This window comes from Pipistrellus kuhlii, unplaced genomic scaffold (assembly GCF_014108245.1).
Source record: "Pipistrellus kuhlii isolate mPipKuh1 unplaced genomic scaffold, mPipKuh1.p scaffold_m20_p_55, whole genome shotgun sequence".
In the NCBI taxonomy this organism is placed as follows: Eukaryota; Metazoa; Chordata; class Mammalia; order Chiroptera; family Vespertilionidae; genus Pipistrellus; species Pipistrellus kuhlii.
Genome location: NW_023425557.1, coordinates 734,413 through 756,353, shown reverse-complemented (window position 1 = coordinate 756,353; position 21,941 = coordinate 734,413). Strand labels below are relative to the sequence as shown.

Genomic DNA, 21,941 nt, shown 5'->3' with positions numbered 1-21,941 from the left:
ACATCGACCAGCTGCCTCCTGCACGCCCCGCACTGGGGATGTGTCTGCAACCAAGGTACATGCCCTTGACCGGAATCGAACCTGGGACCCTTCAGTCTGCAGGCCGACGCTCTATCCACTGAGCCAAACCGGTTTTGGTGAATGAATAAGTACTTTAAAAAATACATTTAAAAGTCTGCTTACCTGAATGAGTTCTGCAGAAATTTAGAGAAAGCTGGCAATAGTAAAGCCAGGTTACAAGCCTTAAAGACATTGAAGTCATTAAGGTTCCTGAAAATGGCTATAAGAAAAAAAAAAAAAAACATTTAGAAGGAAGGAAGGAAGGAAGGAAGGAAGGAAGGAAGGAAGGAAGGGAGAGAAGGAAGGAAGGAAGGAAGGAAGGAAGGAAGGAAGGAAGGAAGGAAGGAGAGGAGGAGAGAAGGAAGGAAGGAAGGAAGGAAGGAAGGAAGGAAGGAGAGGAAGGAAGGAGAGGAGGAGAGAAGGAAGGAAGGAGAGAAGGAAGGAGAGAAGGAAGGAGAGAAGGGAGGAAGGAAGGATGGAAGGAAGGAAGGAAGGAAGGAAGGAAGGAAGGAAGGAAGGAAAGGAAAGGCAAAGAAGAAAGGAAAAAAGAAAGGAAGGAAGGAAGAAGGCCGCCCTGGGAACTCACTGCACTTTAGATTTCCCCACGCCCTGGCCCTGTATTAGTTTGTTTGAAATGAAATGTCAGGGGTGGTTTTTCCGGGGCCTCATGGAATGAACCCTCAGACGTGAGTCAGCCTTGTCTCTGCTTGTTGACTCGGAGTGACAGGCAGGAACAGCCTTGTTTTGGGGCGGTCTAGTTTCCACGTGAGTGTGGGTCCCCCTGGGCCCTCCTGAGAGGGAGGACTGGTCTCGGCCTCAGCCGCCACCATCAGGCTTGTGACCAGGACCTCCCAGGGTCCCAGCCTCTCCTCCGCCCGCAGATACACTTCCAGCGAACTGTGTCTGAGCGCCTGCCGGGTGCCCAGCCCTGTGGCTGGGGCCGGCCTCGCTCCTGCCCCCCGGGGCTCGCACTCCGTGGGAGACAGTGAGCAGAGCTGGGACAAAGGAGCCCAGGGGGGCGTGCGGTCCGGGAGGGCTTCCTGGAGGAAGGGGCATCGGAGCTGAATTTTGAAGGATGCCGGAACTGGCCAGTGGAGGGAGGAGGGAAAGGGTACAGGCCGAGGACGCAGCACAAGGACAAAGACCTGGAGGTGAGCAGCTTGGGAAATTTAGGAAACCAAGAACGGTTGCGTTTGGGGGCCGTGGGACTGCCCCCAAGAAAGGAGGCTGAGGCAGTGGGCCGGCGCCAGAGCAGGGAGATAAAAACGGAAAGGCTGCCCTGGCCGCTGTGGCTCAGTGGTTGGAACATCAGCCCACGCACTGAAAGGTCATGGGTTCGATTCCCAGTCAAGGGACTGTACCTGGGTTGCAGATTCGCTCCCTGACCAGGTCGGGCGTGTATGGGAGGCAACCAGTTGATGAGTCTCTCTCACATCAGTGTTTCTCTCTCTCTCTCTCTCTCTCTCTCTCTCTCTCTCTCTCTCTCTCTCTCAAATCACCATTAAAGGAAGAAAGAAAGAAAAAAGGAGAGAAGGAGGAAGGGAGAGAGGAGGCTGAGCCCTGGGTCCGTGGGGTGAGGGCGGCCGGGGAGCGTCCTGTCCTGGGCACTGGAGCCAGGCCCAGAGGCCCAGAGCGTTCCCTCCGAGCTTTCTAATTATTTATTTAGCAGCCGCTCCGCCCGCCTCCCCCCGCCCCGGGCTGGCAGGGCCTGTGGCTTGTGGTCTACCAGTAACTTAGCAACTCAGGTTTCTGGGCCCGGAGGCCCAGAGCAGGGTGTCAGGCACGGCCCTCCCCCACCCCTGCCCATCCAGCCAAGGCCACGGGGTCAGGCAGCTGCTTCCAGGCCGGGCCCTGGGACCCGCAGGAGCCCGGGGAGGGGGGCTGGGTGACCTGGAGAGAAAGACATGGATGCTCCGGGGAGGCAGGATAGGGTAACAGTCCAGGGCGGGGCGCAGGCGGGGGTGGAGACGGAGATGGGCCCTCCCACTTCCTGGTTGACCTTGTGCCGCCTCTGAGCCTCAGGTCCTCGCCTGTGAAACAAGATGAAAGCATTGTCCACCCCTGAGGAGGCAGGAGGGCGAAACAAAATCACTTCGCAGAAGCCCTTAGCCCAGGCCTGTGAAGTCCAGGACCAGATATTGGGGGAGGGCCCTTATTGCTGTAACCAGAGGCCCGGTGCATGCAATTCGTGTGTGGGGGTGAGGGTCGGGGGGAAAGGGGACGTCCCTCAGCCCAGCCTGCACCCTCTCCATTCTGGGACCCCTAGAGGGATATCCAACATCCCTTTCACAATCCAGGACTTCTGGCTCCCAACCGCTCGCCTGCCTGCCTGCCTGCCTGCCTGATGGTCCCTAACCACTTCTGCCTGCCAGCCTGATCACCCCTAACCACTCCCCTGCCAGGCTGATTTATGCCTAACTGTTCCCCTTGCTGGCCCGATTGCCCCTAACTGCCCTCCCCTGCCGGCCTGGCCACCGCTAATTACCTTCCCCTGAAGGGCAGGTCCCCCCCAACATCCCTCCTCTGCAGGCCTGGTCACCCCAACTGCCCTCCCTTTCAGGCCTGGTCCCTCCCAATGGCCCTCCTCTCCTGGCCTGATTGCCCACAACTGCCCTCCTCTGCTGGCCCTGTCACTCCTAACTGCCCTCCCCTGTAGGCCTGGTTGCTCCCAACTGCCCTCCCCTACTGGCCATCTTGTGGTGGCCTATGTTTGTCTACATGGGGTGGCCATCTTGTGAGTTGAAGTGATGGTCAATTTGCATATCACCTCTTTATTCCATAGGATTATATAGGATGAGTAACTTTTCCCTCTAAAGAGGCCTGGTTAGACCCTGGCTGGGTTCAGTTGGTTAGAGCATCATCCTAATACCCCAAAGCCGTGGGTTCGATCCCCTGTCAGGGCACATGCAAGAATCAACCAATGGCCCCCCTCACCCCCTCACCCGCCGGCATGACTCAATGATTGAGTGTCAACCTATGAACCAGGTCACAGTTCAATTTCCCTTGGGCATACAGGAAGCAGCTGATCAGTGATTCTCTCTCATCACTGATGTTTCTATCTCTCTCTACCCTTCTCCCTTCTTCTCTGAAATCAATAAAAATATATATATTTAAAAAAAGGCTCAACCAATGCATGCACAAATAAGTGGAACAACAAATCCCTGTTTCTCTCTCTCCCTCTTCCTCTCTCTTTCAAACCAATCCGTCAATGAGGTCATGATAAACAGCCCTGGTTAGAGGTGGGCCTCCGGGGTCTGAAGGGGCCGGCCATGCCGGGAGCTAGTCCTGAAGGTCAGTGACTGCACAGCCCGGGCATGTGACCGTGTGGGCATCTCTGGGGTGGCAGGGGGAGGGCTGGCCTGGCGGACCAGGACTTCGTGAGGCGGGGACTGCCTGGCGCCCCCGGAGTGCCAGCGGAGTGAGTGTCTGCGCTGGGTGCAGCCAGCTGGATCCAGGGGAAGGTCCGAGCCCCCCTGCGGTTCTGTAGGAGGGGGGCGGGGCCTGGCTCTGGAGGTGCCAGTGTTTGCACTTCGGGCCCGAGGCGAGGGGCAGGCTGAGTGCTGATTAACAGGCCCCGGGCAGAGTCCTGTCAGAGCCCAGACTCATTTGGGGGGGCCAGCATTTTGAAGGGGAAGGGCGGGACGAAGGGGTTGCCCCTTGGGTGTAAGTAAAGCAGGTCCAGGACACATGAGGGCCCGGGAGCCACCAATGGGTGCGTCCCTCCTGGTACAGACGAGGAAACTGAGTCCCCAGATCCCACAGCAAACGATGGGAAGAGCCGGGAAGACGCTGTGAGTGATGCCAGCCGGTCCAGGCCCTGGAGGGCGTGAGGCGTCAGGCCTGGAAGGGGAAGGCGCACAGCATCCAGACTGACACAGCCAGGAGGCTCCCCCGGCCGGGTAGCTCAGATGGTTACAGCGTTGTCCGGATATGCCAAGGTTGGGAGTTCGATCCCCAGCGAGGGCACAAACAAGAAACAACCAGTGAATGCAGAAACAAGTTGGAACGACAAATCTCTCTCCCTAAAATCAATCAGTAAAAATATTTTTAAAGGGGAAATGGTGAACAACATAGATGGATGAACAAGAACAGACCCAGAGACAAGGAGCCATGGGTCAGACTGTTGGACCTCAGGGGGAGGGTGGGGGTAAAAGAGAGAGATCAACAAGAGGACTTGTGTGCACACATATGAGCCTAACCAGTGGTCGAGGGGTGGGGGTATGAGTGGGGGGTGGGGGTGGGGGGTTGGAATGGGGGGTTGAGGACAAATATGTGATACCTTAATCAATAAAGAAATGTAAAAAACAAAATAAAATAAAAATTGGAAAAAATATATTTTTTAAAAAATTCACAGGGCTTCACAGTCTGACAAGGTCATCAAAATATATTCCATCTGCTGCCGCCCCCCCCCCCAAAAAAAAAGATAGATTCCACCTAATTTTTTCTTTCAAAGCTCCAGTTAAAAACCTTTTGAACTGATGAGTGTGGCTGTCCCATGCGCTGGAAGGTCACAGATTCAATTCCCGATCAGGGCATAGGCCTCGGTTGCAGTTTTTAGAGAAAGAGGAAGGGAGAGGGAGGAAGAGAGAGAGCTAAACATTGATGTGAGAGAAACATTGATCCAGTTGCTTCCTGTATACACCCTGACTGGGGATCATACCCACAACCTAGGGATGTGCCCTGATGGGGAATTGAACCTGTGACCCTTTGGTGTACAGGCCTATGCTCCAACCACTGAGCCACCCGGCCAGGGCCCATCCAGTATTTTGACTTAATGACAGTAACTAATGTTTACTGAGCACATACTATATCCCAGGTGCTGCTCTTACACACAGGAACCTATTTGAACCTCTCAACAATGGTGAGGAGGCAGGTCCTATTATTACTCTCATTTTACATCCTAGGGAACTGAGGAGCACCCTGCCCCCACAAGGTTGCCCAGCTGCTAAGTGATAGAGCCAGGATGTTTTCCTTCTCTTTTTTATTTTCACTTCATTTCATTATTTTTTTTAAATATATTTATTTTTTAAAATATATTTTTATTGATTTCAGAGAGGAAGGAAGAAGGAGAGAGAGAAACATCCATGATGAGAAGGAATCATTGATCGGCTGCCTCCTGCACACCCCCGACCAGGGATGTGCCCGCAACCAATGTACATGCCTTGACCGGAATCGAACCCGGGACCTTTCAGTCCGCAGACGGATGCTCTACTCTACCGCTGAGCCAAACCGGTTTCGGCCAGTTGCTGTTTTTGTTGCTGTTTTTGCCTGTGGAGCCCACAGCTCTGGCTGCCCTGCCTCTCCCCAGAGACTTCAGCAGGAGGGCGAACACGCCTCCTCTCCTCGGCCCAGCCAGGCCCCGGGGCCCAGCCCAGCTCTGGAACACAGCGGGCTGCTCCCTCCGCCTGGAACCTTCCCTCCACCTCCAGCCACTGCCTTCCTGTGACCATGGAGGGGATTTCTAAGGTTTGGCTCAGTGGATAGAGCGTCGGCCTGCGGACTGAAGGGTCCCGGGTTCGATTCCGGTCAAGGGCATGGACCTCGGTTGCGGGCACATCCCCAGTGGGGGGGGGGGTGCAGGAGGCAACTGATTGATGTTTCTCTCTCATCGATGTTTCTAACTATCTCTCTCCCTTTCTCTCAGTAAAAAAAAATCAATTAAAAAATGTAAAGATAGCCGAAACCGTTTTTGGCTCAGTGGTAGAGCATCGGTCTGCAGACTGAAGGGTCCCAGGTTCGATTCCGTTCAAGGGCATGTACCTTGGTTGCGGGTGCATCCCCAGTGGGGGGTGTGCAGGAGGCAGCTGATTCTCTCATTATCTCTCTCTCTTCCTCTCTGTAAAAAAAAATCAATAAAATATATATATTTTTTTAAAGTAATAAAAAAATAAATAAATAAAAACAAATAAATAAGGGCAGGCGCTGCCGAGGGGGCTGCTGCGCAGGAGAACAGACTGGCAGCCACGCCCGTCTCCGGGCAGCGCTTACCCTCGGAGGCCAGCTGTGCCCGCAGCCAGCGGGTGACTTCTCACTCGGATGAGCCAACCAGTTCCTGGTTTTCCGGGAGCCGCACACTGCGGGTGTCGGCTCCTGGAACAGAAAGGGGCTGGCTGGGCGGCGCGGGAGGCGGCCGGCCCGAAGGCGGGGACTGGGAGGCAGGAGACAGGAGCGGGCGGGAGCACGGCCGCCCGGGGGGACACTGCGCACCGCCAGGCCGCTGTCCGCTGTCCGGGGAACGGACCAGGGCCCCTGAGGGGGTCATGGTGCACCTTCCGGCAGCAAGACGAAGGGACAGGGAGGGCCCCGGGCTGGAGGCCGCCCCGCGGGAGGGTCCAGAGGCTGGCTCCCGCCCAGAGCAGCGGCGACACAACCCAGCCGCCTCGTGGGAGGCCGCCCTGCACCCTGACCCGTTTGCCGGGATGTGGACATCGCCGGGCGCCCGGGGAAAAGCACGAGGCGTGAGGCAAGAGGCAGAAGCCATGGGCGCCCACGCCCTTTGACACGGCGCTTCTTGTTGGGCGCGGGGGGTATTCACAAGGAGAAAACCACCCAAGTCCTGGGGGTGCTCGCAGAGGCCTGGCACCTGTGAGGTCCGCCTTCCAGAGCCAAGCCAAGCGCCACCGGAAGAGGCCCGGGCTAAGGGATACAGTTGGACAGAGTGCCTTTGAAAAATAAAATTTTCTTCTTTTTTTTACAAATTTTTCTTTTCTTTAAAAAAAATATTTTATTGATTTTTTACAGAGAGAAAGGGAGAGGGATAGAGAGTTAGAAACATGGATGGGAGAATGATCAGTGCCTCCTGCACACCCCCTACTGGGGATGTGCCTGCAACCAAGGCACATGCCCTTGACCGGAATCGAACCCGGGACCTTTCAGTCCGCAGGCCGACGCTCTATCCACTGAGCCACAACCGGTTTGGGGTCTTTTTTTTTTTTAATATATATTTTATTTATTTTTTACAGAGAGGAAGGGAGAGGGAGAGAGTTAGAAATATCAATGAGAGAGAAACATCGGTCAGCTGCCTCCTGCACACCCCCAACTGGCGATGTGCCCGCTGAAATAAGACATTAAAGAATATACATCTCAGGTAAAAACTGCTGTTGGAATTTTAACCCCGCTAAGTCTGGCCCCTGCACAGAATGTTTACCTCAGCTTCCAGGTGGAGACCTGGTGGCTAAGGCAATTTTCCCTTGCCTGGGACCAGGCCCACAGGAGATAGAAACTGTAGATAACCGCTGAGCTCTGCTTCTGTGTTATCGGCTATCGCAAGATAGGGCCACATTCCAATGTCTAGCAGGATGTGGCTAGCGACGACCCTGCAGCTGACTCCAGTCTTTAGAATTTAGTCTTTAGGATTGAGAATTTAGAACAAAGGAAAGTTCCTGTGGTTTGAGCCTCTAAAAGGGACTGCCTACCCCTGGAACGGGGCAGTCGTGTGGAGACCACCTGCGTGTGGTGCTCTCGCGGCTGTCCTGGCCAGACATTTCAATAAATTCTTGCCTGCTCTTTTAATCAATCATCAGCCTCCGGTGGTCTCATTTTGAACCCAGGGTTCGGCCCCACAACACCCGCAACCAAGGTGCATACACGCCCTTGACCAGATTGGAGCCTGGGCCCTTCCAGTCCGCAGGCTGACGCTGTATCCACTGAGCCAAACCGGTTTCGGCTGGACAGGTTTTATTAAGCGGCTCACAAATCCGGCAGTATCCTAAATAGCAACTAGACGAGTGGGAGGTCTTTAAAGGAAGCAGGTTGGGGCAAGGAAACTATTAACAATTGGAAAAAAGGATTATTTTTAGATCAGGACGTTTGGGGGTGGGAGTGGGGAGGAGGGCCTGCAGGAATGTTGAGGGTATTTATCATGCAGATTGCCTGTTCTTTCCTTTTCTTTTTTAATTCCTCACTCAAGAGTATTTTTCCACTGATTTTTTAGAGACAGTGGAAGAGAGAGGGAAGGGCAGAGAGAAATAAGGATGTGAGAGAAACACATCGATTGGTTGCTTCCTGCGTGCGCCCCGACCGCGGCCCAGGGCCGAGGGAGGAGCCTGCAACAGAGGTAATATGTGCCCTTGACTGGAATCGAACCCGAGACCCTTTCGTCTGCAGATGTATTACACACTCAAGTTTAAAAATCAAGTGCAGCCCTGGCCGGTTAGATTAGTGGTTAGAGTGTTGGCCCATGGACCAAAGGGTTGAGGGTTCGGTTCCCGGTCAAGGGCATGCATCTCGGTTGCAGGTTCAGTCCCAACCCTGGTCAGGTTGAGTTTGGGAGGCAACTAATGGATGTGTCTCTCTCATGTCCTTGTTTCTCTCTTTCTCCTTCCCCCCTTACCCCTCCCTTCCACTCTGTCTGAAAATCAATGGAAAAAATACCCTCTGGTGAGGATTTTAAAAAATAAAATAAACCCTAACTGGTGTGGCTCAGTGGATAGAGCGTCGGCCTGCGGACTCAAGAGTCCCAGGTTCAATTCCGGTCAAGGGCATGTACCTTGGTTGTGGGAGTGTGTAGGATGCAGCTGATCGATGTTTCCCTCTCATCGATGTTTCTAACTCTCTATCCCTCTCCCTTCCTCTCTGAAGAAAATTAATAAAATATATTTTAAAAAACAGATAAATAAAATAAGGCACAGTCCTGGTTGGTGTGCTCAGTGGTTAGAGCATTGTCCCGTGCACCAAAAGGTTCCAGGTTCAATTCCTGGTCAGAGGCACATACCTGGGTTACAGGTTCCATTCCTGGCCCCAGCTGAGGCCTGTGTGGGAGGCAACCAATCAATGTGTTGCTCTCACATCTATGTCTCCCTCTCTCTCTCTCTCTCTCTCTCTCTCTCTCTCTCTCTCTCTCTCTCTCTCTCTCTCTCTCTCTCATCCTCCTTCCCTTCCACTCTCTTTAAAAATCAATGGAGCCCTAGCCAGTTTGGCTCTGTGGAGGAAAGGGGCCACATGCTGACCTGATAAGCTCAGGGGAGGCCTGCATGGCCGTCTTGCGAACTCAGACCTAAAGGAACTACAGAGGAGGGTCTGAAATTAAACTTTAACTAAAAGCAGTTATGGTAGGTAGTTACACCCTAGGCTGGTATCTTCATTTTCCCTAACTGAGCCTCTCTGTCTTTTTGCATCTATGATAACATAGCCTTGAAATGTCTGGGTAACTTGTAACTTCCCTTTAACCCCCCCCCCCCTCCGCCCTCCTACCCACCCCACCCCCGGTCCCCTGGTTCAGGCACAACCTAATGTGCCTGGTGCCCGGACAGATACCACGAATTCCTTCATTGTCCTCATGTTAATCGTTGACGGTTGGCTATCCTGCACCCACCTAAGTATGTGTCCATCATTTTACTTTTTATCCAACCCCAGAGGTTTCCCCGCTGTGCTTTCTCTGCCTTCTCTAATCTGTCACCGATGGATTTCATGCAACTCACCTTCCTCCCCTCCTGAGGTTGCAATGTATAAAAATAGAGGAAAACCCACCAATCCCTGGAGCATTAGCCCAGTCCCCTGAGAGCTTCTGCTTCCTGGCAATTGACAGTTTGGTTCAAATAAACTCACAAAACCTACAGTTTGAATGTTTTTTTTATTTATTTTATTTTATTTTTATTTTATTTACCTTAACAACTCAGTGGATAGAGCGTCGGCCTGCAGACTGAAGGGTCTCAGGTTCGATTCCGGTCAAGGGCACCTGCCCGGGTTGCGGGCTCCATCCCCAGTAGGGGGCTGCAAGAGATGGCCAGTCAATGATTCTCTCTCATCATTGATGTTTCTACCTCTCTCTCCCTCTCCCTTCCTCTCTGAAATCAATAAAAATATATTAAAAAAAATATATATATATATCCTTGGGTGAGGATTAACAACAAAAATACAGTGCAGAGTCATGTTAATAACACGCATGGATTTCACCGTCTGTGCCTACACGGGAGAGACCATCTCTGGGAGGAAATTCAAGAAGCTGGCGGCCCCAGGGCTCCCAGGAGGAGCCCCAAGGGGACGGGAGGGGCGGGGAGGAGGGTTAAGGTTCATGGAAACGCCTCCCATACCTCTTGAAATCTGTGCCCTGTGCCCGTAATTACCTATTAACATTTGGAAGTGCTTTTAACACTTTTTCTGTGAAAAGCACCGCCTCCAGCTGCCCTGTGGGGAGCAGGGGCGCTGAGGAGGGCAGAGGCCTGGGCAGTGACCCGGGCAGACCGGGCAGGGCTGCCAAGCCCACGGCCTGTGACAGAAGGTCCTGTCCGGAATGTTCTGCCTGAAACCCTTAGCCGGCTCTGGGAGGCGAGGCCAGTGCCTCAGGCCGCCTCTGCCGGCCGGCCGGCCAGGTCTCCCAGACGGCCCCTCGGAGCCGCCACCCTCCAGGGAAGGGCCCAGGAAGAGCCTGCGCCTCCAGCTGTCCAGGGGCTCCGAGATCCCGGCCCTCTCACCCCATCTCCAAAGCGCACAGCGGACTCATGTGCTTCCCCCCTCCCCCTCCTGCCCTCCTCCTCCTCTCTCCCTCCTCCTCCTCTCTCCCCCTTCTCCTCTCTCCCCCCTTCTCCTCTCTCCCTCCTCCTCCTCTCTCCCTTCTCCTCCTCTCTCCCTCCTCCTCTTCTCCCCCCTCCCCATTCCTCCTTCCAGCCATGTACCCGCTTCCCCAGGGCCTCTGAAATCTCTCTCTCTCTCTCTCTCTCTCTCTCTCTCTCTCTCTCTCTGCTCTAAGCCTTCGCCGATGCTGTTCCCTCTGCCTGGAACTCCCTTCCCCGCTCTTCACCAGACTGTGTTTATAATGGGGGTATTGGCTTCCTTCCTTCATGTGATAAAAATTTACCATTTGCCGGGCATCAACCCTTCGTCAGGCCCCCTGCCAGGAAGGAGGAAGCAGGGCTGAGGGAAGCCGCATCCTCGCTGGGAAGGCAGGAAATAAAGGAGTCAACAAAACTAGAAACAAGGGAATGAAAAGAACATTTTTTTAAAATTGATTTCAGAGAGGAAGAGAAAGAGAGAGATAGGAACATTAGTGATGAGAGAGAATCCTCGGTGGGCTGCCTCCTGCACACCCACATTGGGGATCAGGCCCGCAACCCGGGCGTGTGCCTGACCCTGATCTGGTTCGCAGGTCGATGCTCAACCACTGAGCCAGACCGGGAGTTTTCTTTCAGTATGTTTTTTGTTTTTTGTTTTTTTATAGATTTCAGAGAGGAAGGGAGAGGGTGAGAGAGATAGCAACATTAACGATGAGAGAGAATCATTGATCGGCCACTTCCTGCACACCCCCTCCTGGGGATCAAGCCTGCAACCCAGATCGGGGATCAAATCTTGACCTCCGAGTTTCATACTCAACCACTGAGCCACACCAGCCTGGTGACACAAGGGATTTTTAAAGGGTTAAAATGGTGCCAGAATAACTGATCTGCAATCCGGCTGAGAAGGAGCACACCTGATTAGGAACTGAGAAAAGAGAACCAGGCTGGAGGAACAGCAAGTACAACGGCTCAGAGGTTGGGAACAAGCGTGGAGAGTTCAGGAATCAGAAAGAAAGCCAGTGCAGCCGGAACCGGTTTGGCTCAGTGGATAGAGCGTCGGCCTGCGGACTGAAAGGTCCCGGGTTCGATTCTGGTCAAGGGCATGTACCTTGGTTGCAGGCGCATCCCCAGTAGGGGGTGTGCAGGAGGCAGCTGATCCATGATTCTCTCTCATCGATGTTTCTAACTCTCTATCCCTCTCTCTTCCGCTCTGTAAAAAAATCAATAAAATATATATTTTAAAAAAAGAAAGCCAGTGCAGCTGACTCGAGGTAATGAAGGAACATGTCATCCACGTGGCCAAAAAGGTCGTTTCCATGGCTGTCATGGACTCTGTGAGGATCATGGCTCCCCCTCCTCCAGGAAGCCCTCCTTGACTTCATCAGGAACTCCCATCCCAACACTGTTCACTGCAGGTTGTCACTGGCCTGGCTCCGCCGCTGCCCTGTGAGTGTCTGTCACCACCGTGTCCGAAGCGTTGTCCAGCACCTATCTGGGTACACAGCAGGTGCTCAGGAAGGCTTGTATTTTCTGCCGCTTGTCTCCCCAGCCTATGGCTCTTCCGGGCTCAGCCCTGGCATCCACGAGAGTTTCCCCACCTGGCCATTCTCACCGGCTTTGGCCCAGCTGCTTTCATCTGCCTTCAAAGGCCCATCGGGGAGGATCCCTGCTCCAGCTGCCTCTGAAGTGGTCAGATCAGACGCCTCCAGGGCGGGGGCTGGGCTGGGCCGGGCCAGCGTGGAAGGGGCCCCGTCCGGGCACGGGTGCTCAGGGCTGGCGAGCGGAGGGGAGGTGGGCAGCGCGTGGACCCAGCACAGGTGCCCACCCGTTTCCCGCCGTCATCCCAGCACAACTCCCAGTGGCCACCCCTGGTTTCGGGCCAAGTGTTGGGCTAATGTTTTACAGTAACGCTATTTATTAATGTGAGTTGGTAACATATGGTCTGGTGCAACATGTAGAAGACCCCAAAGGCTTATGGGAAAGAGTGAGTATTCCTATTTTATAATTCTAAAAGGCTGATAAAAAAAAAAACACACCCTTATGTTTTTACTGTTTACACGATCAATGTCCTCCATATTCCCTCCCTCTCTTTGCCCACCTCCTCCCAGCCCCCACCCTCCTCACCTGGCAAAAGCTCAACTTTAAAAACTATATACATATATATAATTTTAGAGACAGTGGGGTAGGAGAGAGAGACATCAATGATGAGAGAGACTCATTGATAGGCTGCCTCCTGTACATTTCCTACTGGGGGCTTGAGCCCCCAACCTGGGCCTGGGCCCCAACTGGGAATCGAACTGTGACCTCCTGGTTCATAGGTTGATGCTCAACCACTGAGCCACACTGTCTAGGCTTCAATTAAAAAAAAAAAAAACACAAAAAACTAGAATGTGAGAGAAAGTAGTAACTTTCAAATTTTTAACATTGACTTTTAGAGAGAATGGAAGAGAGGGAGAGAGTGAAACATAGATTGGCTGCCTCCTATACACCCTCTGCTGGGAACTGAGCCCCAAAAATCTATTTTTAAAATACATTTTTATTGATTTCAGAGAGGAAGGGAGAGAGAGATAGAAATATCAATGAGGAGAATCACTGATCAGCTGCCTCCTGCATGTTCCAAACTAGGGTTCCAGCCCACATCCCGGCAAGTGCCCTGACCAGGAATTGAACCGTGACCGTCTGGTTCATAGGTCAACGCTCAACCACTGAGCCAGGCCGGCTGGGAGAGCCCAACCAACTGAGCCACACTAGCCAGGATGGAAGCTCAAATGCTTTAACATGTATTTTGTTTTGTGTGTGTGTGTGTGTGTGTGTGTGTGTGTGTGTGTATGTGTGTATGTATGTATAAAGAGAGGAAGGGAGAAGAGAGAGAGAGATTGGCTGCATGTGCCCCTTTAACTGGACCATCAGTGGGTCTGGGCTGCCGGTCACTGCTGGAGCCAGTTCCGCAGGGACAGGGTTGAACATAAATGAGCGTTTATTCCAGTCCCGCCGGCAGCATGGGGAGCAGCAGGTCACCCACAGACATCTGCTCCGCAGCCCCCCATAAGCCAGCTGCTCCCATTGGGTGGGACAGGATTACTAGGGGAAGCAGGGAAGCAGGGATTGCAGGATGGGGGAGTAGGCGGCTGGAGTGGGACTCCATTGTTTGGGCATCAAATGTGTTAATCTTTCCATGATAACGGGCAGTTCTTGAATGAGAATGGATCGCATTCCAAGGTTGACTCCCAAGTCCAAGGCTGACTCCCAGGTCCTCGGAGCTGACACCACCCAGCCAGGTTAGAACGTCCTTTCTTAGCCAGAACAAGGCAATCATGGCCAACAGAGCATGATTAATATTCCCCATAACCATCGCTAGGCCCAGCGTTCTATCTTTGCCCCTGACCCTCCAAACAGTGGCAGAACCGGAAATCTGGGTATGTGCCCTGGCTGGGAATTGAACTCACCACCTTTTCCTGTACAGAATGACACTCCAATCACCTGAGCCACACTGGCCAGGGCTCAAATTTTTAAAAAATATGTTTTACTGATATTTTTTAGAGAGAGAGAGAGGAAGGGAGAGGGCTAGAGAAATAGAAACATGGGTGAGAGAGAAAAAATAATCAGCTGCTTCCTGCACTCCCCCTACTGAGGCTCAAGTAGGCAACCTGGGCATGAGCCCTGACTGGGAATCGAACCAGAGGCCTCTTGGTTCATGGGTCAATGCTCAACCATTGAGTCACCCTGGCCGGGCAAGAAAGCTCAAGAATTGAACCACGGGACATCTACCGTTCCCCTGATTCCCCTTCCGGAAGGCAACTTCAACGGCAATGCCCATCTTCACTCAGAATGCTTGTTCATAAGACTGTCCTGTAGCCGGGATGTGACGGTGAGGCACAGAGGCTAAAGCCCCCTTGTGCACTGAGCTGATGTTCTAATGGCAGCAATGGGTGATACACAGAGAGAAGGAGAATATGGAGCGTGCCAAATGGTGGAAGTCCTGGGCAATAAATAAAGTGCAGGTGAGAGATAAGATCTGGGAATCAGTTTTGTTTTTTTTAAAAAAAGAAAACACATATTTTAGCCGAAACTGGTTTGGCTCAGTGGATAGAGCATCAGTCTGCAGACTGAAAGGTCCCAGGTTCGATTCTGGTCAAGGGCATGTACCTTGGTTGTGGGCACATCCCTGGTGGGGGGTGTGCAAGAGGCAGCTGATTGATGATTCTCCCTCATCGATGTTTCTAACTCTCTATTCCTCTCTCTTTCTCTCTGTAAAAAAAATCAAAATATATTTTTAAAATATATATTTATTTGTTTGTTTGTTTGTTTGTTTGTTTTTACAGAGAGGAAGGGAGAAGGATAGTTAGAAACATCCATGAGAGAGAAACATCCATCATCTGCCTCCTGGGGATGTGCCCGCAACCAAGGTACATGCCCTTGACGGGAATCAAACCTGGGACCCTTCAGTCTGCAGGCCGATGCCCTATCCACTGGGCCACACCGGTCAGCGCAGAATCAGCTGGGTTTTTTTTTTTTAATACAAAGTCAGAGAAGACCAAACGGCAGGTTTGTGTGTGGATGGGAATGGTGTAAATTGATCCCAGAAGCAGGACGGAGGGGAGAATGGCTGGAATGTTGTCCTTGAAAACACACAGAGAAAGCGCCCGGCTCAGAACGTGACTGCTCGTCAGCGGGGAAGGTGCGTTTTCCGGAGATGGCCACGACCCTCTCTCCCATACCGGAAACTCTCTTTCAAATATCTGTTTTCTAATGGTTTTATTTAAAAATATATATATATTTATAGAGAGGAAGAGAGATGGATAGAAAGCTAGAAACATCGATCAGCTGCCTCCTGCACACCTCCTACTGGGGATGTACCCGCAACCAAGATACATGCCCTTGACCGGAATCGAACCTGGGACCTTTCAGTCCGCAGGCCGATGCTCTATCCACTGGGCCAAACCAGTTAGGGCTGACTGTGTTTTGTGTGAGGTTTGTTCCCTCCCATCCAACCTGGGCAGAACTTTTACTGCCTTGACCCGTAAAATCAGGCCCTTCCGCTCTAGCCAGTGCGGCTCAGTGGATAGGGCATAGGCCTGTGGACAAAGGGTCCCAGGTTCAATTCCGGTCAAGGACACATGTAGGTTTCAGGCTCCTCTCTGGCCCCGGCCCTGGTCAGGGTGCCTGCAGGAGGCAACCAGATGATGGGTTTCTCTCCCACTGATATTTCTCTCTGTCTTTCCCTGTCTCTTCCACTCTCTCTTAAAAAAAAAATCAAAAAAAAAAAAAAATCAATGGGCTGAAACCGGTTTGGCTCAGTGGATAGAGCGTCGGTCTGCGGACTGAAAGGTCCCAGGTTCGATTCCGGTCAAGGGCATGGACCTTGGTTGCGAGCACATCCCCAGTGGGAGGTGTGCAGGAGGCAGCTGATCGATGCACCTCTCTCATCGATGTTTCTAACTCTCTATCCCTCTCTCTTCCTCTCTGTAAAAAAAAAAATCAATAAAATATATATTTTTAAAAAATCAATGGGAAAATATCCCAGGGTGAGGATTAAAAATAAAAAAATCAGGGCTTCGCTTTTGGAACCCAGCCACCATACTGTGAGGAAGCCCAACCAACCCACACAGAGACCACACAGGGAGGCCCTGTGCAGGTGCCCTACCGTCAGCTCAGCCGAGCCCCTGCCAGCCCCAACTGCCAGACGCGAGTGGAGAGCCCTCCAGCTGATTCTAGCTCCCAGCTATCCACTCACCCCCCGCCCCCCACCTCCTATCCCTATCCCCACCCCCACCCTCATCTGCAAATCCTGCCAGTTGAAGCTCCAGAGCTCAAGGAGTGGGGCAAGCCGACCTCGTTGTGCCTTGTTCAAATCCCAGCTCTACAGAACCCGTGACTATGACACGAGGTTGTTTAAGCCACTAACTTTGGGGTTGTTGTGACCCCAGTGATGGGAAAGGCAGGCGGGTGAGCGGTAGAAATCTAGGGAAGTTTTCTTTTTCAGGAAGTAGGAAGCATGGTCCCCAGTGAGAGTAAGAGAAGGGAGGAGGTATAGAAGGAAGGGAGGAGAGAGGAGGAGTTATTAAAAAGCCTAGGAGCCGCCCTGGGAGGAGGGCAGCCTGAGGGTCAGCAGCCTGCAGCCAGCGGTGGGCGGGCTGCGGGGCAGACAAAGCCTCGGCTAATGAATGGAGCGCATCCGCCTGCTCGGCCACAGTCTGCAGCCCGCGGGACCCGCCACTTGATGCAGAAGGACCATCAGGACGACAGTGATCTCGTTTCCAAGGCAACAAGCAGGTCTGCACAGCGTGACTTGACATCTGCACCGAGACGTACTTTTATTTATACAACTCCCGTGACAGCGTCTGTTTTCCAGGGACCCGTCCGGTGCGCCGGGGTCACAAACATCCCGAAAGATGCATTTACGTCGGAAACACTGAAGGTAAGAAGGTGCATTTGGGGGCCCTGGAGCGCTTGGATCGTTTTCTGGCCGGCCTGAGACAGCCACAGGATGACACAGCCCGGGCAGCCTGTGGTGAGCCATGGACAGCAACCGGGAAACCCATCCCCCAGGGATGGTGACTTTGCTTCTGATAAAATAAACGTTAGAACAGGAGCGGGAGCGGAAGATGATGGAATTCCGAACCCCAGTTTGGGAAGAGTGGGCTTTAAGCCTGAGCCAGAGGACAGGAAGGCAGCTGGCGGCTCCAGGCCCCCTGGGAAGTGTTCCCTGCGGACCAAAAGGAGGGCGGCGCGCCCTGCGTTGCCATGGAGACCATGACGCGGAGCCGCCTGGGCAGCCGCGCGAGGCGTGAACTCCGGGGAGAAGCCTCCAGCCCGGACACATGCCTGCGTCTCTCCACCCGACACACGTCTGCCTCTCTCCGCGGACACACGTCTGCCTCTCTCCGCGGACACACGTCTGCATCTCTCCGTGGACACACGTCTGCATCTCTCCGTGGACACACGTCTGCATCTCTCCAGTCCGGACACACGTCTGCCTCTCTCCGTGGACACACGTCTGCATCTCTCCAGTCCGGACACACGTCTGCCTCTCTCTCCATTTCTCTCGGTAAAAAAATCAGTAAAATGAATTTAAAAAAAATAAAAGCCGGAGCAGAGTGATATGTGAGCTGGTTGCTTTGCGCATGTGGAGCGAAGAGAAACTGCAGAGCTGCAGAAGGAGTCTGCACTGCGCCCCTCCATCTCATTCAGGACGTCCCGTCCTGGTCCCGTCCTGGCCCCGGCCACACGGAACACGTCGTTGCACATGCTCCGCCGCCTCCTGGCGCAGAGAGAGCAGTTAAGGAGATGTCCATCGAGTGCGATTTCAGAGAGCCCATCGGTTGCGTGGCTGCTCCGAGTGAGATGGTGGAGGGAGCCGAGTGGTGACTGGTGTGACGGGTCTGCTCTGGTGGGGAAGGGGAGGAGGGAGGGAAGGTGCGGGCAAGGTCTTTGCAGGAGAAGTGGTGAAGGCGCTGAGGAGCCAGCCCGCAGTAACAGCCATCTCTGTGCAATTGGAAATGCCCACAAACTGAGACAGGAGAAAGTGATAGAAACTGCCGAAACCGGTGTGGCTCAGTGGATAGAGCGTCGGCCTGTGGACTGAAAGGTCCCAGGTTCGATTCCAGTCAAGGGCATGTACCTTGGTTGTGGGCACACCCCAGTAGGGGGTGTGCAGGAGGCAGCTGATCGATGTTTCTCTCTCATCGATGTTTCTAACTCTCTATCTCTCTCCCTTCCTCTCTGTAAGAAATCAATAAAAATATATTTAAAAAAAAGAAAATGATAGAAGCTAAGGGACTGAGGGCAGCGAGCGGGGGCCTTCCAGGGCAGCAGGTGGAGCAGTGCAGTTGGTGAGATTCAGCATGGAAGGCGTAGCTCTCCCCGGAGCTGCTGTTTTATCCTGCATCACTCTTCCACCCAGAGGGCATCTGGCTGCAACAGATGTCGCATCCTGAGGATGTGCAGTTGTCATGGCAACTACATCTCCATCACTTTGGGTAGGAAGTGGTCGCCTGGCATTCATTTCCATGGAAACAGTCAGGATCATGTCCTGGAGGAAGAGTGTCCTCATCTGAAAGACCTTTGTTGGCCTGGGATTCCTTCTCTTACCAGCCTTACTCCTTCTAGGAAGCCTTCCAGGATTGCTCCAAATCTCTCTCCCTCACCTCCACCCCCCAATTCCAGCTTCTGCTCTGGATCCCTGATCTTAGGGGAGGAGATGGAAGCCATGAGGGTGGTGTGGGAGGGGAGGGTGTCTGGAAGTTTATGGGACAGATAGGTCATCAGGAAAACCATCCTACATAATAAAATCTAATATGCAAATCGATCGAACAGCGGAACGACCGGTCGCTATGATGCACACTGACCACCAGGGGGGCAGTCTCTCAATGTAGAAGGGGAGCACCACTCAGCCAGAAGCCAGGCTCATGGTAGTGGCAGGAGCCTCTCCCGCCTCCACTGCAGCACTAGGGAACTCCTCGGGGGATGTCTGACTGTCAGCAGGTGGACGTCCTTTCGAGGGGTCCTGACTGCAAGAGGGTGCAGGCCAGGCTGAGGGAACCACCACCGCTCCCCCTGCCCCGTGCACGAATGTTGTGCACTGGGCCGTTAGTCCATAATAATCTATAATAATAAAAGCACGATATGCTAATCAGACTGGACATCTGGCCGGAGGGAAGCCTGGATCCTGGGTGCCGGCAGCTGGGGGAACGAAGGCCTGCTCTTGCAGGAATGTCGTGCATTGGGCCCCTAGTCCATAATATTTATTCACTCAACAAATATTTACCGAGGGCCCACTGTGTGCCAGAAGCTGCACTAAAGCCAGGGATACAGTGGTAAGTAAACAAAATTCCAGTCTTCTCAGAGCGCACATTCTATGAGTAGGAGGCAGACAGAAAACAAGTAGACTCACAAACGCATGGAGCTGTTTTCATTTTCTCGTACTTGCATTAAACAAGCAAAAAAACGAGCCCTGGCTGGTGTGGCTCAGTAGGTTGAGCGTCATTTCATGTTCCACTCCCCTTTAGGGCACACGCCCAGTGTGGGCTGATCCCTAGTCGGGGGTGTGCAGGAGGCAACTGATGCGTGTTCCTCTCTCTCCCTCCCCCTTCCTCTCTCTAAAATCAATAAAAACATACTTAAATTCAATAAAAAATAGAAAGAAACGGGCAAAATTAGTTTTCATAATACATTTACTGAACCCAATTATGGAAGACAGAATAATGGCCTCGAAGATGCCCACGTTCCAATGCCCTGAATCGGTGAATGTGTTTCCTGACTTGGCAGGAGGGATGCAGACTTAAGTTAAGAAGCTTGAGATGAGACAATCCTGCATCAACTGGGATTTGGGGAGGGGGAGGCGGGGGCGGGGGGAGCGTGCGTGTGTGCGGCGGCCATATAATCAAGCTTCCTTATAAGGAAAGAGGAAGCCAAAATCCGGTGTGGCTCAGTGGATAGAGCATCGGTCTGCAGACTGAAAGGTCCCAGGTTCGATTCTGGTCAAGGGCATGTACCTTGGTTGCGGGCACAACTCCGTAAAGAGTATGCAGGAGGCAGCTTATCCATGTTTCTCTCTCGTCGCTGTTTCTAGCTCTTTATCCCTCTCCCTTTTTCTCTGTAAAAAATCAATAAAATATATATTTTTAAAAAATGCTTCTAGTTCCCTCAGATGTTTGGCTGCAGTTCTCCACACTAACATTCCCAGTGTTTTGCTATCCTCTGGCTTGGAATTATGCGGAACTGAAACTGCCCCTTCCCTGACTGAGGCTCTGTGAACGGCAGCCGGACGACTGGACGGAAAACCCCGCAACGGCTCTCGCTCAGACCGTCCCCGGGCCTGGTGCCAGGCGAGCCGCTGACTACGCCCGCCCCGCATCCCCAGAGACATGGCCGCTGCAGAAGGCACGTCCAGCCTCGAGGCCAGAAATCTTCCCAACTCGCAGCTCTCCAGGCTCGGGAACTGTTTTTTCATTTGCTCCAATCTTATTAACCTTTGTCTTTTTTTCTTTTATTTTCAAAGACGTGCCTTCTATTAAATACCAGATTACTTCTTTACACAATACAGGCCTAACTTTGGAATACCACGTGACTCTCAGCTTCCTAAAATGAGACATAAATATTTTTTAAATATATTTTATTGACTTTTTACAGAGAGGAAGGAAGAGGGATAGAGAGAGAGAAACATCAACCAGCTGCCTCCTGCACACCCCCCACTAGGGATGCGCTCGCAACCAAGGTACATGCCCTTGACCGGAATCAAACCTGGGACCCTTCAGTCCGCAGGCCGACGCTCTATCCACTGAGCCAAACAGGTTTCGGCGAGACATAAATATTTAACTGGCCACGGCTGGGGAGCTCAGATATTAGACATCATCCCAATATACCAACGTTGTGGGTTTGATCCTCAGTCAGGGCACATACAAGAAGCAACCAGTGAAGGCATAAATAAATGGAACAACAAATCGATGTTTCTCTCTCTCTCTCTTCTTCTCTTTCTCTCTCTCCAAATCAATAATTTGTTGTTGCTGTTAATCCTTACCCGAGGATATTTTTCCATTGATTTTTAGGGAGAGTGGGGCAGAGAGAGGGAAAAACAGAGAAAAACATCAATGTAGGAGGAACGCATTGATTGGTGAACTTTTCTTTTTTATTTTAAATATATTTCATTGATATTTTACAGAAAGGAAGGGAGATAGAGAGTTAGAAACATCGATGAGAGAGAATCATCTATTATATCAGCTGCCTCCTTCACACCCTCTACTGGGGATGTGCCCGAAACCAAGGTACATGCCCTTGACCGGAATCGAACCTGGAACCCTTCAGTCCTTAGGCCAACACTGTATTCATTGAGCTGAACCGGTTAGGATTCAGTTAAACTTCTTATTTTGAGATAATCGTGGATTGACATGACATTTTAAGAAATAATACAGAGGGATCCTGTGTGCCCTTGGCTCGGACTCGCCCGGCCACCTCCTGTAAAACCACAGGACCTTCATCCTCCTGATTCACAGCAGTTCCCGTCCCTCCAGCCGCCGCCAGCCCTGCGTTCACGAGTCCCCAGCCCCTGCTCCTGGGAGAGGACAGGGTTCGGTTCCCGCTGGCTTCTGCTCACACTCTGAGGAACCCATCAGCCGTTTCATATGTGCTTAAAGACACCTGGTATGAAAACATTGGGGTCGCCGAAACCGGTTTGGCTCAGTGGATAGAGCGTTGGCCTGCGGACTGAAAGGTCCCAGGTTCGATTCCGGTCAAGGGCATGTACCTTGGTTGCGGGCACATCCCCAGTAAAGGGTGTGCAAGAGGCAGCTGATTAATGATTCTCTCTCATCGATGTTTCTAACTATCTCTTCCTCTCTGTAAAAAATCAATAAGATATATTAAAAACAAAAAACAGAACAAACATTGGGATTT

The 21,941-nt window shown here is 52.4% G+C and overlaps 1 non-coding gene across 1 annotated transcript; it reads left to right on the top strand.

Moving 5' to 3' along the window:
* Nucleotides 1-160: 160 nt before the first annotated feature.
* On the top strand, nucleotides 161-288 carry LOC118706848. Its single transcript, XR_004984137.1, has one exon. It is a non-coding gene; the product is annotated as a small nucleolar RNA SNORA33 (small nucleolar RNA).
* Nucleotides 289-21,941: the final 21,653 nt, after the last annotated feature.